Below are 5775 nucleotides of genomic sequence, written 5' to 3' on the forward strand. Positions count from 1 at the left end.
GCCTTAGTGGAAAAGAGAAGAGGCAGCCCTACATGGGCTGTGCGCCTCCCCCTTCCCCTAGTCCTATTAGGACTAGGAGAGGTGGCCGGCCCCCTCTCTCTCTTTTCCCCCTCCGCGAATCCTATTCCAACTAGGATTGGGGGGGGGGGAATCCTACTCCTAGAGGGAGTAGGACTCTCCTGGCGCGCCACACCTTGGCCGGCCAGCCTCCCCCCTCTAGTCCTTTATATACTGAGGCAGAGGCACCCTAGAACACACAAGTTGATCCACGTGATCTATTCCTTAGCCATGTGCGGTGCCCCCAGCCACCATAATCCTCGATAATACTGTAGCGGAGTTTAGGCGAAGCCCTGCTGATGTAGTACATCAAGATCGTCACCACGCCGTCGTGCTGACGGAACTCTTCCCCGACACTTTGCTGGATCGGAGTCCGGGGATCGTCATCGAGCTGAACGTGTGCTCGAACTCGGAGGTGTCGTAGTTTCGGTGCTTGATCGGTTGGATCGTGAAGACGTACGACCACTTCCTCTACGTCGTGTCAACGCTTCCGCAGTCGGTCTGCGTGGGTACGTAGACAACACTCTCCCCTCTCATTGCTATGCATCACATGATCTTGCGTGTGCGTAGGAAATTTTTGAAATTACTACAAAACCCAACGGTGGCATCCGAGCCTAGGTTATTTATGTTGATGTTATATGCACGAGTAGAACACAAGTGAGTTGTGGGCGATATAAGTCATATTGCCTACCAGCGTGTCATGCTTTGGTTCGGCGGCATTGTTGGACGAGACAACCTGGACCAACATTACGCGTACGCTTACGCGAGACCGGTTCCCCCGACGTGCTTTGCACATAGGTGGCTTGCGGGCGACTGTCTCTCCAACTTTAGTTGAACCAAGTATGGCTACGCCTGGTCCTTGCGAAGGTTAAAACGGAGTCTATTTGACAAACTATCATTGTGGTTTTGATGCGTAGGTAAGATTGGTTCTTGCTTAAGCCCGTAGCAGCCACGTAAAAACTTGCAACAACAAAGTAGAGGACGTCTAACTTGTTTTTGCAGGGCATGTTGTGATGTGATATGGTCAAAACGTGATGAGATATAAGTTGTTGTATGAGATGATCATGTTTTGTTGAAGTCATCGGCAACTGGCAAAAGCCTTATGGTTGTCTCTTTATTGCATAAGATGCAAGCGCCAAATAATTGCTTTACTTTATCGCTATGCGATAGCAATATTTGCAAGAGCAATAGTTGGCGAGACGACCGTGTGACGACACATTGATATAGATCAAGATGATGGAGATCATGGTGTCATGCCGGTGACGATAGAGATCATGACAGTACTTTGGAGATGGAGATCAAAGGTGCAAGATGATGATGGCCATATCATGTCACATATTTTGATTGCATATGATGTTTATCTTTTATACATCTTATTTTGCTTAGTTTGACAGTAGCATTTTAAGATGATCTCTCACTAATTATCAAGAAGTGTTCTCCCTGAGTATGCACCGTTGCGAAAGTTCTTCGTGCTGAGACACCACGTGATGATCGGGTGTGATAGGCTCTACGTTCAAATACAACGGGTGCAAAACAGTTGCACACGTGGAATACTCAGGTTATACTTGACGAGCCAAGCATATACAGATATGGCCTCGGAACACGGAGACCGAAAGGTCGAGCGTGAATCATATAGTAGATATGATCAACATAGTGATGTTCACCAATGAAACTACTCCATCTCACGTGATGATCGGACATGGTTTAGTTGATTTGGATCACGTGATCACTTAGAGGATTAGAGGGATGTCTATCTAAGTGGGAGTTCTTAAGTAATATGATTAATTGAACTTAAATTTATCATGAACTTAGTCCTGGTAGTATTTTGCAAATCATGTTGTAGATCAATAGCTCGCGTTGTTGCTTCCCTGTGTTTATTTTGATATGTTCCTAGAGAAAATTATGTTGAAAGATGTTAGTAGCAAAGATGCGGATTGGATCCGTGATCTGAGGTTTATCCTCATTGCTGCACAGAAGAATTATGTCCTTGATGCACCGCTAGGTGACGGACCTATTGCAGGAGCAGATGTAGACGTTATGAATGTTTGGCTAGCTCAATATGATGACTACTTGATAGTTTAGTGCACCATGCTTAATGGCTTAGAATTGGGACTTCAAAGATGTTTTGAACGTCATGGAACATATGAGATGTTCCAGGAGTTGAAGTTAATATTTCAAGCAAATACCCGAGTTGAGAGATATGAAGTCTCCAACAAGTTCTATAGCTAAAAGATGGAGGAGAATCGCTCAACTAGTGAGCATGTGCTCAGATTGTCTGGGTACTACAATCACTTGAATCAAGTGGGAGTTAATCTTCCAGATAATATAGTGATTGACAGAATTCTCTAGTCACCATCACCAAGTTAGTAGAACTTCGTGATGAACTATAGTATGCAAGGGATGACGAAAACGAATCCCGAGCTTTTCATGATGATGAAATCGATGAAGGTAGAAATCAAGAAAGAGCATCAAGTGTTGATGGTAGACAAGACCACTAGTTTCAATAAAAGGGCAAAGGGAAGAAGGGGAACTTCAAGAAGAACAGCAAGCAAGTTGCTGCTCAAGTGAAGAAGCCCAAGTCTGGTCCTAAGCCTGAGACTAAGTGTTTCTACTACAAAGGGACTGGTCACTGGAAGTGGAACTACCCCAAGTGATTGGCAGATAAGAAGGATGGCAAAGTGAATATAAGTATATTTGATATACATGTTATTGATGTGTACTTTACTAGTGTTTATAGCAACCCCTCAGTATTTGATACTAGTTCAGTTGCTAAGATTAGTAACTCGAAACGGGAGTTGCAGAATAAACAGAGACTAGTTAAGGGTGAAGTGACGATGTGTGTTGGAAGTGGTTCCAAGATTGATATGATCATCATCACACACTCCCTATACTTTTGGGATTAGTATTGAACCTGAATAAGTGTTATTTGGTGTTTGCGTAAAGCATGAATATGATTTGATCATGTTTATTGTAATACGGTTATTCATTTAAGTAAGAGAATAAATTGTTGTTCTGTTTAAATGAATAAAACCTTATATGGTTGCACACCCAATGAAAATAGTTCGTTGGATCTCGATCGTAGTGATACACATAATCATAATATTGAAACCAAAAGATGCAAAGTTAATAATGATAGTGCAACTTATTTGTAGCACTGCCGTTTAGGTCATATTGGTGTAAAGCGCATGAAGAAACTCCATGTTGATGGGATTTTGGAATCACTTGATTATGAATCACTTGATGCTTGCGAACCATTCCTCATGGGCAAGATGACTAAGACTCCGTTCTCCGGAGCGAGCAACTGACTTATTGGAAATAATACATACTGATGTATGCGGTCCGATGAGTGTTAAGGATCACGGCAAGTATCGTTATTTTCTGAACTTCACAGATGATTTGAGCAGATATGGGTATATCTACTTGATGAAACATAAGTCTGAAACATTTGAAAAATTCAAAGGATTTCAGAGTGAAGTGGAAAATCATCGTGACAAGAAAATAAAGTTTCTACGATCTGATCGCGAAGACAAATATTTGAGTTACGATTTTGGTCTTCAATTAAAACAATGTGGAATAGTTTCACAAACTCATGCCATATGGAACACCACAGCATAATGGTGTGTCCGAACGTCATAACCGTACTTTATTGGATATAGTGCAATCTATGATGTCTCTTACCGATCTACCACTATCGTTTTGGGGTTATACATTAGAGACAACTGCATTCACGTTAAATAGGGCACCATCTAAATCCGTTGAGACGACACCGTGTGAACTATGGTTTGGCAAGAAACCAAAGTTGTCGTTTCTTAAAGTTTGGGACTGTGATGCTTATGTGAAAAAGTTTCAACATGATAAGCTCGAACCCAAATCGGAGAAGTATGTCTTCATAGGATACCCAAGGGAGACTGTTGGGTACACCTTCTATCACAAATCCGAAGGCAAGACTTTTGTTGCCAAATTCGGAGTTTTTCTAGAGAAGGAGTTTCTCTCGAAAGAAGTAAGTGGGAGGAAAGTAGAACTTGATGAGGTAACTGTACCTGCTCTCTTATTGGAAAGTAGTTCATCACAGAAATCTGTTCCTGTGACTACTACACCAATTAGTGAGGAAGCTAATGATGATGATCATGTAACTTCAGATCAAGTTACTACCAAATCTCGTAGGTAAACCAGAGTGAGATCCGCACCAGAGTGGTACGGTAATCCTGTTCTGGAAGTCATGTTACAAGACCATGACGAACTTGCGAACTATGAGGAAGCGATGATGAGCCCAGATTCCGCGAAATGGTTTGAGGCCATGAAATCTGAGATATGATCCATGTATGAGAACAAAGTATGGACTTTGATGGATTTGCCTGATGATCGGCAAGCCATAGAAAATAAATGGATCTTCAAGAGGAAGACGGACGCTGATAGTAGTGTTACTATCTACAAAGCTAGAATTGTCGCAAAAGGTTTTTGACAAAGTTCAAGGTGTTGACTACGATGACAGTTTCTCACTCGTATCCATGGTTAAGTCTGTCCGAATCATGTTAGCAATTGCCGCATTTTATGAAATCTGGCAAATGGATAAACAAAACTGCATTCCTTAATAGATTTATTAAAGAAGAGTTGTATATGATACAACCATAAGGTTTTGTCAATCCTAAAGGTGCTAACAAAATATGCAAGTTCCAGCGATCCATCTATGGACTGGTGCAAGCATCTCGAAGTTGGAATATACGCTTTGATAAGTTGATCAAAGCATATAAGTTTTATACAGACTTGCGGTGAAGCCTGTATTTACAAGAAAGTGAGTGGGAGCACTACATCATTTCTGATAAGTATATGTGTATGACATATTGTTGATCGGAAATAATGTAGAATTATTCTGCAAAGCATAAAGGAGTGTTTGAAAGGAGTTTTTCAAAGAAAGACCTCGGTAAAGCTTCTTACATATTGAGTATCAAGATCTATAGAGATAGATCAAGACGCTTGATAAGTTTTTCAATGAGTACATACCTTGACAAGATTTTGAAGTAGTTCAAAATGGAACAGTCAAAGAAAAAGTTTCTTGCCTATGTTACAAGGTGTGAAGTTGAGTAAGACTCAAAGCCCGACCACGGCAGAAGATAGAAAGAGAATGAAAGTCATTCCCTATGCCTCAGCCATAGGTTCTATAAAGTATGCCATGATGTGTACCAGATCTATTGTATACCCTACACTGTGTTAAGCAAGGGAGTACAATAGTGATCTAAGAGTAGATCACTGGACAGCGGTCAAAATTATCCTTAGTGGAATAAGAAAATATTTCTCAATTATGGAGGTGACAAAAAGGTTCGTCGTAAAAAGTTACGTCGATGCAAGCTTTGACACAAGATCTGGATGACTCTAAGTCTCGATCTAGATACATATTGAAAGTGGGAGCAATAAGCTAGAGTAGCTCCGTGCAGAGCATTGTTGGCATAGAAATTCGCAAAATACTTACGGATCTGAATGTGACAGACCCGTTGACTAAAATAATCTCACAAGCAAAACATGATCACACCTTAGTACTCTTTGGGTGTTAATCACATAGTGATGTGAACTAGATTACTGACTCTAGTAAACCCTTTGGGTGTTGATCACATATCGATGTGAACTATGGGTATTAATCACATGGTGATGTGAACTATTGCTGTTAAATCACATGGCGATGTGAACTAGATTATTGACTCTAGTGCAAGTGGGAGACTGAAG

Source organism: Triticum urartu, chromosome 5 (genome assembly GCF_003073215.2).
Source record: "Triticum urartu cultivar G1812 chromosome 5, Tu2.1, whole genome shotgun sequence".
Lineage (NCBI taxonomy): Eukaryota > Viridiplantae > Streptophyta > Magnoliopsida > Poales > Poaceae > Triticum > Triticum urartu.